The sequence below is a fragment of the Triturus cristatus genome, chromosome 1_2, assembly GCF_964204655.1.
Source record: "Triturus cristatus chromosome 1_2, aTriCri1.1, whole genome shotgun sequence".
In the NCBI taxonomy this organism is placed as follows: Eukaryota; Metazoa; Chordata; class Amphibia; order Caudata; family Salamandridae; genus Triturus; species Triturus cristatus.
Window position 1 is genome coordinate 1,103,251,230 of NC_140580.1, and position 18,258 is coordinate 1,103,269,487.

Below are 18,258 nucleotides of genomic sequence, written 5' to 3' on the forward strand. Positions count from 1 at the left end.
TGATTGCCCGAAGTAATTCTAACTGACCACACCATATATTACACCCCATTTCTTCACAGCATGTTGGCGAGAGAGAGGCAGAGAAAATGCCAAGGTAAGGGAGAGGATGGAACAGATAGAGATAAGGGAATAGAGAGAGAAAGATGTTGAATAGGGAATGAACAGAGAGATTATGTGAAGGTTCACTTTTGTAAGTTGCATGTCACAGCTTTCACTCCCAATATTAAACTTTGCTATGGAACCTAAGAGTGATAGTGCACATGTTGCTGATATGTGTGCAGAACTCTGCTTGAGGGTCATGCACTGGGAACAACATTCCCAAGCTTTCTTAATTTTACCAAAACAGATCCCACAATTTTAGTTAAAAAACAACTGCTCCTCGGTGGTTAACTCTGATCTTGAGTTGCCTAAGGCTGAAAAGGAAAGAGAGGGGCTCCTGTGCTGTGATGTAAGAAGAGGAACAGACAATTAAAGAAGAAACAAGCTTTCTCTCCAGGGTGCCTGTTACCTGGATAAAATATAAATGCATGCAGTAAGTTAATCAGCAAGTATGAAAGCTGTTGGGGAACCTGTCTTATACTGTGTGAAGTACATTTGTAGGTCGAGCTTACCAGACAGTTCAAGAACTTACGGGTGGTTACAGCCTGCCATTGCTTAACTTTGGTTGTCTTTATTATCAGTCTCATTTGCTTGCTTCTTACTCAATGGCATTCCTTGTCCCTGCTTGTCCATCTGTGTCTCTTCCTCCCATGGAGAATAGCCTGCTTTCTATCTCTCTTATTAGCTGGCTTCTATTCTTCCACTGATCACTTTTTGGGAACCTTTTTTCCTTTTGGGTTAAGAACTTCTCCTTCTCACCTCTGTGTGCTCGCTCAAAAAATGTCCACCCTGTGCTGTGTTTCTCTGTTAGATACTTCCCAACCACTCTCCTCGCGCTTAGTGTTATTCTCGCCGTAAGGTGCTTCTCCACCCCGGCTTGTGATGCTGTCACTTTTTTGTGCTTCTTGCTTTCTTCTTTGCTTGTACCCCACAGTGATCCATATTCTTCTCTCCCCCATGCCCATGTGCTGTGTTTTTCACTCCTTGTGTTCTTCTCCCCTAGCTCCCAGAGTTGCTCACTACCATGTGTGATGCTGCCACTTCTTTACATCCATTCTCCCTTCCGTTTCCTCAGCCACCTGCAATCCTTATATAGGCACTCTAAAAAAGTGGCCCACATTTGTGGATGGCAAACGTTTGTGAAGAATTGCTGGGTTAGTAACAGGTGATTAATTTGGGAGAGCTTTGTGGTAAATAAAGCCTTTTATAACCTGTAGGCCAGTAACATTGCATAGGACTGCCACACTTAATTTCCCACTGAATCTTACATGCAGGCCTACTTACACTTATCTGCAGAACCATGAATCACACTTTGACCTTGTTTACCCTCAAATCCCTGTATCATCTCTCTATTATTAGGTCCCGAAGCTCCTGTTCGTTCATGGGGATCCCCACTGTCCTCTAACCCACTCATGTTCACCCTTAGGTCTGAATTCTATTCACTTTGAAGGAACAAAGACAGTGAGGCTCTTACTCATCATCAATTGGTCATTAAATGACCCACTCATCCTCAGGACCCTAAACTGATTTATACTCTCTGGTCCTCTGAGACTCCTGTTCAGAGACGCATCCCTGAAGATCCTGTTCACACAAAGAACCCAAAAGGCTTCTGCTCACTTTTAGACATCCTTGCAAGCCTGCTCACTCCCGAATGTCTTGGAATCCTGTTCAACATTAGTTCCTCTTATATCTCTGTTAACCAATTGGCCCTGTATCTCTTGCTCACTCTTACGTGGAAACTTCTGCTTACCCTCAGGTCAGTGAACACCATGTCCACCATGAGATTCCCCAATGCTTCTGTTAACTCCCAACTCTACAAACACAATTGCCCTGAGGTTTCCTCTTACCACTAGATTTCCAAAGCTCCTGCTGGCCCCTAAGCCCCACAAACTCAATATTAGGTTACTAGCTAATGCCATGCTCACTTTAGGTCCCCAAGACTCCAGCTTACGCTCGGGCCTCATAACTGGCCTCACTCTTAGCTCCCAGAGGCTCCTGCTAACCCCTAGTAACATAAGCCTCCTGCTCACCCTGCTTAAAATCAAGTTCTGTTATATCCCTCACTCAAGGGTTACTGAATCTTATCTTCGCCTTCAGCCTCTGAGGTTACTGCTCAACTGTGGGTTATTAAAGTTCCTCCTCTCTTTGCTGTCCCTGAAGTTCCTGTTCACACTGCAGATCACTGAACTTCCTGGTCATTTACATGTCCACAGACTCCATGCTGACACTGTTTACTCAAACCCTCTACATAGTCTCCAGGTTCACCTTTGCTCATTTCCCAGGTATTGCTGAAACGTCACTTCAATGCATGAGAATACCTTCTGCTCATCCTCAAGTGAAGTAGTGCTGCAGGACCTCAGGCTGTTTGTCTTGTCTGAATACTTGTGAGATCTGCTAGCTTCTGTCATCTGTCCCTTGCAGTTGGCTGCTTGCAGTTGGAAGCTTCCCAGGACCCCTTTCTTAGTCAGTGGATTCACTGAGAGTGACCAAGTGCGAGAATGGTGACCTCTCCATTTGAAGGTCTGACGCAAACTATACAAAACAAAACTACATACAGTCAGATATATTAGAAAGCAATGAATAATACACGTTACCCAGGACAGATGAATTACATTATTGAACAAACATGCAAAACTCTGATTGATTTAAGTGTCTCTGGGAGAGGTTTCTGTGCAAATGTTAGGTCACAGTTTGTACTCTTGCAGGGCCAACTCATTCTTTCAAGACTTAATATTGTTACCACTGAAGACATTACTTCCAATTAATATATGAAGGAATTAATGTTTATCATTGCTAAGCAGCTATGTGTCATGTGTGAAACTTTTAGTTATACCCAAAAGTGAAACTACATTAACCCCATGTCCCACAATGCAATGCTCCAGTGGCGTAACAGAAAATAACAGGACCACCTCCCCCTAAAGAACCCGAAGTCTCTCATATCTCATAGATATTCTACGGGCCCGATTCACAGAACTAACTTAAGACAAAATCCTAAACTTACTACCATTTTAGTATTCACAGAAGGCGCTTACTCATTTTGGTATTCACAGAAGGCACTTACTCATTTTGGTATTCAGAGAAGGCACTTACTCATTTCGGTATTCACAGAAGTTAGGAGTCCTAACTTTAGGACTCCTAAATGCCTTCTGTGAATACCGAAAGTCTTAAAATTAGGATTTTTCGCAGTTTAGTAGTAGTATAGTTAGGACTCCTAACTTTAGGACTCCTAAATGCCTTCTGTGAATACCGAAATTCTTAAAATTAGGATTTTTCTCAATTTAGTAGTCCTAAGTTTAGGACTCCTAACTTTAGGACTCCTAAATGCCTTCTGTGACTACCGAAAGCCTTAAAATTAGGATTTTTCGCAGTTTAGTAGTAGTATAGTTAGGACTCCTAACTTTAGGACTCCTAAATGCCTTCTGTGAATACCGAAATTCTTAAAATTAGGATTTTTCTCAATTTAGTAGTCCTAAGTTTAGGACTCCTAACTTTAGGACTCCTAAATGCCTTCTGTGACTACCGAAAGCCTTAAAATTAGGATTTTTCTCAGTTTAGTAGTAGTATAGTTAGGACTCCTAACTTTAGGACTCCTAAATGCCTTCTGTGAATACCGAAAGTCTTAAAATGAGGATTTTTCTCAATTTAGTAGTCCTAAATTTAGATTTAGGACTACTAAATTGAGAAAAATCCTAATTTTAAGAATTTCGGTATTCACAGAAGGCATTTAGGAGTCCTAAAGTTAGGAGTCCTAACTATACTACTACTAAACTGCGAAAAATCCTAATTTTAAGACTTTCGGTATTCACAGAAGGCATTTAGGAGTCCTAAAGTTAGGACTCCTAACTTCTGTGAATACCGAAATGAGTAAGTGCCTTCTGTGAATACCAAAATGAGTAAGTGCCTTCTGTGAATACCAAAATGGTAGTAAGTTTAGGATTTTGTCTTAAGTTAGTTCTGTGAATCGGGCCCATAGAGTTTGGGATTAATAGGGGCCCTCCTAAGGTAAGTGTCCCCCGCACCCACCATGCCACAGGAAGTGCATGGCCCTGCATTACACTCAATGCTCTGTTAGTTTAAATTTGTTTTTGTTTTTTTGAGTTTTATATAGTGCAAAATCGACCCAAAGGTATCAGAGCGCTTTAAATGAGCTCCAGTTACATTACAGATGGACACATTCAATTTTTTAGGCACAGAAAGATTAAATGATTTGCCCCAAATCACAGGATGTTGAGCGTCCTTGCCGAGACTCAATAGAATGTAACCAGCATGTCATGGAGACACCTAGCAGCTGTGAAAGAGAGTAAAACCAGGTGGCCCTCTTTTTATCCCTCTTGCTATTCCTCCATCATCTTCACCAATCAGTGACAGCACACTATAGCAAGATTTTTTTCAGTTATCAAGATGAGTTGGCTGGAGAATGAGACAGATAAGCCTGCTCTTGCTGGCTTAAAGAAGCTCTACTAGCACACACTATTACCAATCCTGATAGACGTGGCTCTGAAAAAAAAAAAGTAACACAATACAGTGCATAGCACTTCCGTACATTACCTTCTGTCAGGTAAGTGTTACATGGGTGGTGCATGGGCGTTCCCATGCATCCCCCATGAATTTTGATGGAAACCCATATTTACAAGATTTGTAAAGATGGAATTATGACAAAATGGTGTGCCTATCTGAAGCTGGGGCAACAAGGAGAAATATCTTTATTTCTCCTCATTACTTCCTCTTTGCATGTGGGCTTTATTTTGCAGCGCGTGCAAAGAGAAAATAGCCTCAACGGATAGTTTTCTCTTCCTGCTCAAAAAATTTACCTGACCACAACTTTTGAGCACGAGGCAGCCACAAGTGTGCCAGTACCAGAATAGAGCAAAAAACATTCCATATCTGTGAAAATATGGTGCTGTTCTGGTCTTTCCATTCCACACTACTCAGTGCAGCAACTTCACCCGCTGCACTGAGTTGCATGAAATTCTAGTAAATATTCTCCTTAATGATGTGGAGCAGGTATCCAGACATACATTTTGTCTTGGACCTTGTACCACATTCTGCTTCCTTTTGACTAGGGTCACACTATAGAAATAACATATACATACCGACAGAAAATCAATGTTTGTTTAGCAAAGGCATAAAGAGGATGAAGTCTGATCTGGCAGGTTACAGTGCAACACCAGAAGATGTTGGGATTAGTGGACACCGGTCATGTTATGTTAGACATTTATAATTGTGCTCTTCGTTTTCCATTGACTACAAATGTTGAATGAAAACTTTGCAGACACAGCGATTGCAATAAAATTAAATCCCACCATTCATAGGCTATTCTTTCCTACTAGTTCGTCCCACAATCAGCTCCTGAAGTGCTTTTGTCTTAGGGCCTGCGGCACTGCATTGGCCACACAAATGATACCCATGCCACTGGCAGGGCCGGCTTTAGTGCTAGCTGCATCCAGTGCGACAATCTCTGTTGACGCTGCCCCCGCCCCAAGGATGTCGTTCTTCAGGGATTCCCTCAGTACCACCATTCAACAGTGCCCTTCAACTCTTCATTGACCCTCTTCATGTGTATTTAATTTCTTTGTTAGTGCTACTCATCCCACTGTAGGGTGTCTAGAGCACTTTACATCACACACATTTTATTCAGAGACAAACACTCATATAAGTGTGTAAGTCACTGTATAACCAATGTTACTTAAGACAATGATGACTGCAAGATGTAGGAGGTACATGCCATTCATACTGGTAGGCATTGTATGCAGGGCCATTGGAATTGTGCTGCAGGGGAACACCAACTTATGCGCCGTCATAATAATGTGGCAAGAATGGCAAATTATGCGGCATAAGGTGGCACATTTTTAATAGTATCACTTCATTATTTTTTAATTTTAATACATATTAATACTGTTTGTTCAAAGATTTCACCTCATTAGTTCCAGCGTAACAACTAAATACAGAAATAAACACCTGAAAGATGACCAGTTAACCTTTGTGAAGGGCCTTCCACTGTGCACAAACACACATTGCAACTTTTTCTAGTAACTTCTGATTCATTTGAGCTAGAAACTAATTTGTGTTTGCTAAAATCTACAGATTATGCAACAGATAATGGATTATGTGGTAAATGCGGCAAATCAACAATTATTTGAAAAAGCAGTGGCCACAGAATGAATAATTCCAGTGGCCTTGATTAAATGTTAAGAGTGCTTATTCTGGTGAAATGCAAATGTAGGGTTTAAAATGTAACATAGTGGCTGGGGTTGTCCTTGCTTATAAATATGTATTATTATCCGAAGGAACCCACTGAACTATCTATATAAAAATAATTATTTGAGCTACATGTTACAGTTTGTGCTTTGCAAAAGGCACTTTATCCCTATGGGCTACTTTATGATGATTCAAAACTGGGATTAGTCACAACTCAGATATCTCTCCAAGAGGTACATTAATCGACATTTTTATGTTGGCCTTAAAATTGCAGTCAGGCAAAGAACTCTGAAGTCTTTGTCTTTAACCCTGTTGGATTTTCAGAATGCAGCGCACCCCTTCCCCAAGCATGTCTCTCTTCTAAAGCAGAATGCTGTGCCTTAGACCGCATCACATGCTGTAATTTCAATATGAGCCATTGTCATTTTATATGTTGTAGCATATTGATGCTACGCGCTAGGATCCCTGTGGTTCTGGGCGGACTTTGAACAGGAACTACGTAATATGCAGGGGAGGTGTTAGGGTGTGGTTCTGGGAAGTATGAAGAAATGGGAATAATGTGAATGAATGTTAGAGAATAAAGACATGCTCAATTGTAGCTCCTGTGTGCAGCGTAATCTATTTGCATGCTCCAGGGCTGAGGAAGACACAAAAACTGGCGACGAGTAGGGGATTCATGCCCGTGGAAACAGGACTGTTCCCCTGGGAATTTGCAGTGGTACGGAAACTGTTTGTACATGCAGTGTGTGAGCAGAATAGATGCAAAGCAGTTTGCGACTGTCACATGTGGAGTCAAAGCCCTGCTCCAGGCCATACACAGCTGCAGAAGCAATCAGAGGCCCTGCAGACGAGTTTATTAAAAAACTCACACCAATACCGCTGCACCCAGATGCTGCACCCCGAACATAGCGTGACTTGGGAGCAAAATAGACAGACATGAGAGAATAAACCCAGTGTTAACAAAATACAAGAGACAGAAAGCAAAGAGAGCATAATCACATCCAGGGGCAATTGACGCATGCTGCAGGACATGTTCTTGTAAGAGGCTGGTGCTTGCAGAAATTGCTGAGTCACCCCACGCAGTGCCATCAGTTGAACAACACGTACTAACACATTTGTGGAAGAAAGGATTTATAATTCTTTAGTTTTCTTTAGCGTGAACTAGACTCGAAGATATCAGGTATCAGAGCGCTTTACATGAGCACCAGTTTCGTTATAGATGGACACATTAATTTTTGTTAGGCGTGGGAGATTAAGTGATTTGCCCAGAATCACAGGATGAGCATCCCTGCCAAGACTAGAACCCGGTTCCCCAGCTTCGAGGTTGAACACTCTAGCCATAAGGCTACCTACTCTCCCCAGAAAGGAGCGTGAAATACAATGCAGCCATGTTCTGAAAGCCAACCACCATTTGACACATCCAGGAAACAGAACATTAGTGCCAGGTGGTCTGCGTGGATTGAAACATTTGATGAATTCATAGATGCGCTTGAGGTGGAAGATAATAAGAAAATCATCAAATATTTAAAAACCCTCGCAGGTGATGGAGGGAAAGAAGTACTAAAGAAAGTGTCACAGACTGACCAAACATCGCTCTGAAAGGTGAAAGAGCTGGAAGGTAAGTTCAATCCCATATTGACTCATCTATGGCTGCCTTTCAGATTCTTTTGGGAGTCACATGTTGAGTGAGACACTCAATCTAAAGAAAACTGCTACTGGCTTAGGGAGCTGAGGAACAAGCAGAACGACAAGCTGCTGACATGGAAACAGGGACAGCACACAATGAATAAGCATTGACAATGAAATCAAGCACAAAATAACACGTCTTTGAAGAAAACAAAAGTGTGGATTTTAATTTCCCCATTAAGGCAAATGTCCAGCCCTAGGACAAATCTGTAAAGATAGTGGGATAGAGAACCACTTCATAACTGTGTGTCAAGATAAGGAAAAGTCATGTGTGTCATGATTAAAAGAAAAAATGGATGTGAGAAAATGCCAGAAGCACTCTCACCACACCCAGAAAACCAAAAGGCAACATCAGCTACGCCAAGTAGAGACCAAGCAAAATCAACAGTCGTCGAGCTCAATGTACAAAGGTTCTTCAACATCGTTTTCAAGTGCCAGCAAAGGAGATGGGTGCGTGCTGATGATGTCCACCAAAAGGCGACATGCAAATGTGAGGTTAGCTGCCTGTGAAGAAGACCGAAGTTCAAGAAAAGCTCACCAAACAAGGCGCCACACTTCATTTGGACACTGTCCCAAATTACGCTGAAGGTGAACGGTCACCCCATAACATTCAGCTTTGACAGTGAGGCATCGATTAATATCATGCCAGTAGAAACGTTAACAGCCTTTCAACTATATTATGCTTCACTCCTTCAGACATGAAGGTTCTACTTGGGCAGTTTCTAAAACATTACAATGCCAAGCGTTGTTCACCGCGGCAATCCAACACAAAACGACATTAGTACGAGCCACCATTCATGTTCTACAAGGAACCTAATCTAGTTCATGTTTGCTTAGTTTTGGCACAGATGATGATATGGGGTTAATATTCCTCAGCAAACTCAAGGAGATTATGGACGGAGCGCTGAAACATTTCAGCCATTCACCCCCAGTCACAGATCTGTATCATTATATTTTGGCTCACTTCACCTCCCAGTTCAGACCCAGTCATATGGAAATCAGTCTTGACCCTGTTCCTCATGGGAACAGTCCAGCCCGAACTGCCAAGCCAGGTCTTCCCTGGACCGGCAGCAAGCATCCAGGGACCGGTTTCAGGGTAACACCACTCATCAGCCAGGCTATCTTGAATCCAGTGGCAAAGTGAGCCAGGGTCCCACGTCTGGGCATACCCTGCCAACTTAGAGCAAACAAAGCAAACACAAGGAGATGATGGACGGAACGCTGAAACTTTTCAGACACTCTCCCCCAGTCACAGATCTGGGTTGACTCTATCATTGTTCTTTAGCTCACTTCGTCACCCCAGTTCAGACCCAGCCATATGCAAATCAGTCTTGAACCTGTTCCTCATGGGAACAGTCCAGCTCGAACTGTCAATCCAGGACTTCACTGGACTGGAAACAAGCCCCTGGACCTGGTTTCAGGGTAACACCCATCATCAGCCAGACTAGCTTGAATCCAGTGGCAAAGTGAACAAGGGACCCACATCTGGGCATACCCAGCCAACTTAGGGCAAACAAAGCAAACTCAAGGAGATGATGGACGGAGCGCTGAAACTTTTGAGTCACTCACCCCCAGTCACAGAGCTGGGTTGAACCCATCATCGTTCTGTAGCTCACTTCGCCACCCCAGTTCAGACCCAGACATAGGCAAATCAGTCTTGACCCTGTTCCTCATGGGAACAGTCCAGGCTGAACTGCCCAGCCAGTTCTTCCCTGGACCGGAAACAAGCAGGACAGACAGCCCGTTTGCCACTGCTCCTTTACAGGTGGTGGCATGCAAGGTGACATGGTGAAAGTACATTTTCTTGGGAAGTCCATCATTCAGTACACATCACACTTTAACGTCTACCTCGACACTTGCCAGTTCCTGAAATTTGTTTGTTGTAACGCTTTTTCGCCCTAAGTGGGATGGGTATTCCCAGACGTGGGACCCGTGCTCACTATGCCCCTGGAGTCAAGCTATCCTGGCTGATGACGGCTGATAGCCAGAAACTGGTCCTAGGATGCTTGATTCCGGTCCAGGGAAGACATGGCTTGGCAGTTCGGGCTGGACTGTTCCCATGAGGCACAGGGTCAAGACTGATTTGCATATGGCCATGTCTAAACTGGGGTGGTGTAGTGGGCAAAAGAACGATGGATTTAACCCAGATCTCTTGACTGGGGGAGAATGTCTGCATTGTCAGCATTCCGTCCATCATTTGTTTGTTGTAACGCTTTTTCGCCCTAAGTGGGATGGGTTTTCCCAGACGTGGGACCCGTGCTCACTACGCCACTGGAGTCAAGCTATCCTGGCTGATGACGGCTGATAGCCAGAAACCGGTCCTAGGATGCTTGATTCCGGTCCAGGGAAGACATGGCTTGGCACTTCGGGCTGGACTGTTCCCATGAGGCACAGGGTCAAGACTGATTTGCAGATGGTCATGTCTAAACTGGGGTGGTGTAGTGGGCAAAAGAACGATGGATTTAAGCCAGATCTCTTGACTGGGGGAGAATGTCTGCATTGTCAGCATTCCGTCCATCAATTGTTTGTTGTAACGCTTTTTCGCCCTAAGTGGGATGGGTATTCCCAGACGTGGGACCCGTGCTCACTACGCCACTGGAGTCAAGCTATCCTGGCTGATGACGGCTGATAGCCAGAAACCGGTCCTAGGATGCTTGATTCCGGTCCAGGGAAGACATGGCTTGGCAGTTCGGGCTGGACTGTTCCCATGAGGCACAGGGTCAAGACTGATTTGCATATGGCCATGTCTAAACTGGGGTGGTCTAGTGGGCAAAAGAACGATGGATTTAACCCAGATCTCTTGACTGGGGGAGAATGTCTGCATTGTCAGCATTCCGTCCATCAATTGTTTATTGTAACGCTTTTTCGCCCTAAGTGGGATGGGTATTCCCAGACGTGGGACCCGTGCTCACTACGCCACTGGAGTCAAGCTATCCTGGCTGATGACGGCTGATAGCCAGAAACCGGTCCTAGGATGCTTGATTCCGGTCCAGGGAAGACATGGCTTGGCAGTTCGGGCTGGACTGTTCCCATGAGGCACAGGGTCAAGACTGATTTGCATATGGCCATGTCTAAACTGGGGTGGTGTAGTGGGCAAAAGAACGATGGATTTAACCCAGATCTCTTGACTGGGGGAGAATGTCTGCATTGTCAGCATTCCGTCCATCAATTGTTTGTTGTTACGCTTTTTCGCCCTAAGTGGGATGGGTATTCCCAGACGTGGGACCCGTGCTCACTACGCCACTGGAGTCAAGCTATCCTGGCTGATGACGGCTGATAGCCAGAAACCGGTCCTAGGATGCTTGATTCCGGTCCAGGGAAGACATGGCTTGGCAGTTCGGGCTGGACTGTTCCCATGAGGCACAGGGTCAAGACTGATTTGCATATGGCCATGTCTAAACTGGGGTGGTGTAGTGGGCAAAAGAACGATGGATTTAATCCAGATCTCTTGACTGGGGGAGAATGTCTGCATTGTCAGCATTCCGTCCATCATTTGTTTGTTGTAACGCTTTTTCGCCCTAAGTGGGATGGGTATTCCCAGACGTGGGACCCGTGCTCACTACGCCACTGGAGTCAAGCTATCCTGGCTGATGACGGCTGATAGCCAGAAACCGGTCCTACGATGCTTGATTCCGGTCCAGGGAAGACATGGCTTGGCAGTTCGGGCTGGACTGTTCCCATGAGGCACAGGGTCAAGACTGATTTGCATATGGTCATGTCTAAACTGGGGTGGTGTAGTGGGCAAAAGAACGATGGATTTAAGCCAGATCTCTTGACTGGGGGAGAATGTCTGCATTGTCAGCATTCCGTCCATCAATTGTTTGTTGTAACGCTTTTTCGCCCTAAGTGGGATGGGTATTCCCAGACGTGGGACCCGTGCTCACTACGCCACTGGAGTCAAGCTATCCTGGCTGATGACGGCTGATAGCCAGAAACCGGTCCTAGGATGCTTGATTCCGGTCCAGGGAAGACATGGCTTGGCAGATCGGGCTGGACTTTTCCCATGAGGCACAGGGTCAAGACTGATTTGCATATGGCCATGTCTAAACTGGGGTGGTCTAGTGGGCAAAAGAACGATGGATTTAATCCAGATCTCTTGACTGGGGGAGAATGTCTGCATTGTCAGCATTCCGTCCATCAATTGTTTGTTGTAACGCTTTTTCGCCCTAAGTGGGATGGGTATTCCCAGACGTGGGACCCGTGCTCACTACGCCACTGGAGTCAAGCTATCCTGGCTGATGACGGCTGACAGCCAGAAACCGGTCCTAGGATGCTTGATTCCGGTCCAGGGAAGACATGGCTTGGCAGTTCGGGCTGGACTGTTCCCATGAGGCACAGGGTCAAGACTGATTTGCATATGGCCATGTCTAAACTGGGGTGGTGTAGTGGGCAAAAGAACGATGGATTTAACCCAGATCTCTTGACTGGGGGAGAATGTCTGCATTGTCAGCATTCCGTCCATCAGTTGTTTGTTGTAACGCTTTTTCGCCCTAAGTGGGATGGGTATTCCCAGACGTGGGACCCGTGCTCACTACGCCACTGGAGTCAAGCTATCCTGGCTGATGACGGCTGATAGCCAGAAACCGGTCCTAGGATGCTTGATTCCGGTCCAGGGAAGACATGGCTTGGCAGTTCGGGCTGGACTGTTCCCATGAGGCACAGGGTCAAGACTGATTTGCATATGGCCATGTCTAAACTGGGGTGGTGTAGTGGGCAAAAGAACGATGGATTTAACCCAGATCTCTTGACTGGTGGAGAATGTCTGCATTGTCAGCATTCCGTCCATCAATTGTTTGTTGTAACGCTTTTTCGCCCTAAGTGGGATGGGTATTCCCAGACGTGGGACCCGTGCTCACTACGCCACTGGAGTCAAGCTATCCTGGCTGATGACGGCTGACAGCCAGAAACCGGTCCTAGGATGCTTGATTCCGGTCCAGGGAAGACATGGCTTGGCAGTTCGGGCTGGACTGTTCCCATGAGGCACAGGGTCAAGACTGATTTGCATATGGCCATGTCTAAACTGGGGTGGTGTAGTGGGCAAAAGAACGATGGATTTAACCCAGATCTCTTGACTGGGGGAGAATGTCTGCATTGTGAGCATTCCGTCCATCAATTGTTTGTTTTAACGCTTTTTCGCCCTAAGTGGGATGGGTATTCCCAGACGTGGGACCCGTGCTCACTACGCCACTGGAGTCAAGCTATCCTGGCTGATGACGGCTGATAGCCAGAAACCGGTCCTAGGATGCTTGATTCCGGTCCAGGGAAGACATGGCTTGGCAGTTCGGGCTGGACTGTTCCCATGAGGCACAGGGTCAAGACTGATTTGCATATGGCCATGTCTAAACTGGGGTGGTGTAGTGGGCAAAAGAACGATGGATTTAACCCAGATCTCTTGACTGGGGGAGAATGTCTGCATTGTCAGCATTCCGTCCATCAATTGTTTGTTGTAACGCTTTTTCGCCCTAAGTGGGATGGGTATTCCCAGACGTGGGACCCGTGCTCACTACGCCACTGGAGTCAAGCTATCCTGGCTGATGACGGCTGATAGCCAGAAACCGGTCCTAGGATGCTTGATTCCGGTCCAGGGAAGACATGGCTTGGCAGTTCGGGCTGGACTGTTCCCATGAGGCACAGGGTCAAGACTGATTTGCATATGCCATGTCTAAACTGGGGTGGTGTAGTGGGCAAAAGAACGATGGATTTAACCCAGATCTCTTGACTGGGGGAGAATGTCTGCATTGTCAGCATTCCGTCCATCAATTGTTTGTTGTAACGCTTTTTCGCCCTAAGTGGGATGGGTATTCCCAGACGTGGGACCCGAGCTCACTACGCCAATGGAGTCAAGCTATCCTGGCTGATGACGGCTGATAGCCAGAAACCGGTCCTAGGATGCTTGATTCCGGTCCAGGGAAGACATGGCTTGGCAGTTCGGGCTGGACTGTTCCCATGAGGCACAGGGTCAAGACTGATTTGCATATGGCCATGTCCAAACTGTGGTGGTGTAGTGGACAAAAGAACGATGGATTTAACCCAGATCTCTTGACTGGGGGAGAATGTCTGCATTGTCAGCATTCCGTCCATCAATTGTTTGTTGTAACGCTTTTTCGCCCAAAGTGGGATGGGTATTCCCAGACGTGGGACCCGTGCTCACTACGCCACTGGAATCAAGCTATCCTGGCTGATGACGGCTGATAGCCAGAAACCGGTCCTAGGATGCTTGATTCCGGTCCAGGGAAGACATGGCTTGGCAGTTCAGGCTGGACTGTTCCCATGAGGCACAGGGTCAAGACTGATTTGCATATGGCCATGTCTAAACTGGGGTGGTGTAGTGGGCTAAAGAACGATGGATTTAACCCAGATCTCTTGACTGGGGGAGAATGTCTGCATTGTCAGCATTCCGTCCATCAATTGTTTGTTGTAACGCTTTTTCACCCTAAGTGGGATGGGTATTCCCAGACGTGGGACCCGTGCTCACTACGCCACTGGAGTCAAGCTATCCTGGCTGATGACGGCTGATAGCCAGAAACCGGTCCTAGGATGCTTGATTCCGGTCCAGGGAAGACATGGCTTGGCAGTTCGGGCTGGACTGTTCCCATGAGGCACAGGGTCAAGACTGATTTGCATATGGCCATGTCTAAACTGGGGTGGTGTAGTGGGCAAAAGAACGATGGATTTAACCCAGATCTCTTGACTGGGGGAGAATGTCTGCATTGTCAGCTTTCCGTCCATCAATTGTTTGTTGTAACGCTTTTTCGCCCTAAGTGGGATGGGTATTCCCATACGTTGGACCCGTGCTCGCTACGCCACTGGAGTCAAGCTATCCTGGCTGATGACGGCTGATAGCCAGAAACCGGTCCTAGGATGCTTGATTCCGGTCCAGGGAAGACATGGCTTGGCAGTTCGGGCTGGACTGTTCCCATGAGGCACAGGGTCAAGACTGATTTGCATATGGCCATGTCAAACTGGGGTGGTGTAGTGGGCAAAAGAACGATGAATTTAACCCAGATCTCTTGACTGGGGGAGAATGTCTGCATTGTCAGCATTCCGTCCATCAATTGTTTGTTGTAACGCTTTTTCGCCCTAAGTGGGATGGGTATTCCCAGACATGGGACCCGTGCTCACTACGCCACTGGAGTCAAGCTATCCTGGCTGATGACGGCTGATAGCCAGAAACCGGTCCTAGGATGCTTGATTCCGGTCTAGGGAATACATGGCTTGGCAGTTCGGGCTGGACTGTTCCCATGAGGCACAGGGTCAAGACTGATTTGCATATGGCCATGTCTAAACTGGGGTGGTGTAGTGGGCAAAAGAACGATGGATTTAACCCAGATCTCTTGACTGGGGGAGAATGTCTGCATTGTCAGCATTCCGTCCATCAATTGTTTGTTGTAACGCTTTTTCGCCCTAAGTGGGATGGGTATTCCCAGACGTGGGACCCGTGCTCACTACGCCACTGGAGTCAAGCTATCCTGGCTGATGACGGCTGATAGCCAGAAACCGGTCCTAGGATGCTTGATTCCGGTCCAGGGAAGACATGGCTTGGCAGTTCGGGCTGGACTGCTCCCATGAGGCACAGGGTCAAGACTGATTTGCATATGGCCATGTCTAAACTGGGGTGGTGTAGTGGGCAAAAGAACGATGGATTTAACCCAGATCTCTTGTCTGGGGGAGAATGTCTGCATTGTCAGCATTCCGTCCATCAATTGTTTGTTGTAACACTTTTTCGCCCTAAGTGGGATGGGTATTCCCAGACGTGGGACCCGTGCTCACTACGCCACTGGAGTCAAGCTATCCTGGCTGATGACGGCTGATAGCCAGAAAACGGTCCTAGGATGCTTGATTCCAGTCCAGGGAAGACATGGCTTGGCAGTTCGGGTTGGACTGTTCCCATGAGGCACAGGGTCAAGACTGATTTGCATATGGCCATGTCTAAACTGGGGTGGTGTAGTGGGCAAAAGAACGATTGATTTAACCCAGATCTCTTGACTGGGGGAGAATGTCTGCATTGTCAGCATTCCGTCCATCAATTGTTTGTTGTAACGCTTTTTCGCCCTAAGTGGGATGGGTATTCCCAGACGTGGGACCCATGCTCACTACACCACTGGAGTCAAGCTATCCTGGCTGATGACGGCTGATAGCCAGAAACCGGTCCTAGGATGCTTGATTCCGGTCCAGGGAAGACATGGCTTGGCAGTTCGGGCTGGACTGTTCCCATGAGGCACAGGGTCAAGACTGATTTGCATATGGCCATGTCTAAACTGGGGTGGTGTAGTGGGCAAAAGAACGATGGATTTAACCCAGATCTCTTGACTGGGGGAGAATGTCTGCATTGTCAGCATTCCGTCCATCAATTGTTTGTTGTAACGCTTTTTCGCCCTAAGTGGGATGGGTATTCCCAGACGTGGGACCCGTGCTCACTACGCCACTGGAGTCAAGCTATCCTGGCTGATGACGGCTGATAGCCAGAAACCGGTCCTAGGATGCTTGATTCCGGTCCAGGGAAGACATGGCTTGGCAGTTCGGGCTGGACTGTTCCCATGAGGCACAGGGTCAAGACTGATTTGCATATGGCCATGTCTAAACTGGGGTGGTGTAGTGGGCAAAAGAACGATGGATTTAACCCAGATCTCTTGACTGGGGGAGAATGTCTGCATTGTCAGCATTCCGTCCATCAATTGTTTGTTGTAACGCTTTTTCGCCCTAAGTGGGATGGGTATTCCCAGACGTGGGACCCGAGCTCACTACGCCACTGGAGTCAAGCTATCCTGGCTGATGACGGCTGATAGCCAGAAACCGGTCCTAGGATGCTTGATTCTGGTCCAGGGAAGACATGGCTTGGCAGTTCGGGCTGGACTGTTCCCATGAGGCACAGGGTCAAGACTGATTTGCATATGGCCATGTCTAAACTGGGGTGGTGTAGTGGGCAAAAGAACGATGGATTTAACCCAGATCTCTTGACTGGGGGAGAATGTCTGCATTGTCAGCATTCCGTCCATCATTTGTTTGTTGTAACGCTTTTTCGCCCTAAGTGGGATGGGTATTCCCAGACGTGGGACCCGTGCTCACTACGCCACTGGAGTCAAGCTATCCTGGCTGATGACGGCTGATAGCCAGAAACCGGTCCTACGATGCTTGATTCCGGTCCAGGGAAGACATGGCTTGGCAGTTCGGGCTGGACTGTTCCCATGAGGCACAGGGTCAAGACTGATTTGCATATGGTCATGTCTAAACTGGGGTGGTGTAGTGGGCAAAAGAACAATGGATTTAAGCCAGATCTCTTGACTGGGGGAGAATGTCTGCATTGTCAGCATTCCGTCCATCAATTGTTTGTTGTAACGCTTTTTCGCCCTAAGTGGGATGGGTATTCCCAGACGTGGGACCCGTGCTCACTACGCCACTGGAGTCAAGCTATCCTGGCTGATGACGGCTGATAGCCAGAAACCGGTCCTAGGATGCTTGATTCCGGTCCAGGGAAGACATGGCTTGGCAGTTCGGGCTGGACTTTTCCCATGAGGCACAGGGTCAAGACTGATTTGCATATGGCCATGTCTAAACTGGGGTGGTCTAGTGGGCATTAGAACGATGGATTTAACCCAGATCTCTTGACTGGGGGAGAATGTCTGCATTGTCAGCATTCCGTCCATCAATTGTTTGTTGTAATGCTTTTTCGCCCTAAGTGGGATGGGTATTCCCAGACGTGGGACCCGTGCTCACTACGCCACTGGAGTCAAGCTATCCTGGCTGATGACGGCTGATAGCCAGAAACCGGTCCTAGGATGCTTGATTCCGGTCCAGGGAAGACATGGCTTGGCAGTTCGGGCTGGACTGTTCCCATGAGGCACAGGGTCAAGACTGATTTGCATATGGCCATGTCTAAACTGGGGTGGTGTAGTGGGCAAAAGAACGATGGATTTAAGCCAGATCTCTTGACTGGGGGAGAATGCCTGCATTGTCAGCATTCCGTCCATCAATTGTTTGTTGTAACGCTTTTTCGCCCTAAGTGGGATGGGTATTCCCAGACGTGGGACCCGTGCTCACTACGCCACTGGAGTCAAGCTATCCTGGCTGATGACGGCTGATAGCCAGAAACCGGTCCTAGGATGCTTGATTCCGGTCCAGGGAAGACATGGCTTGGCAGTTCGGGCTGGACTGTTCCCATGAGGCACAGGGTCAAGACTGATTTGCATATGGCCATGTCTAAACTGGGGTGGTGTAGTGGGCAAAAGAACGATGGATTTAAGCCAGATCTCTTGACTGGGGGAGAATGTCTGCATT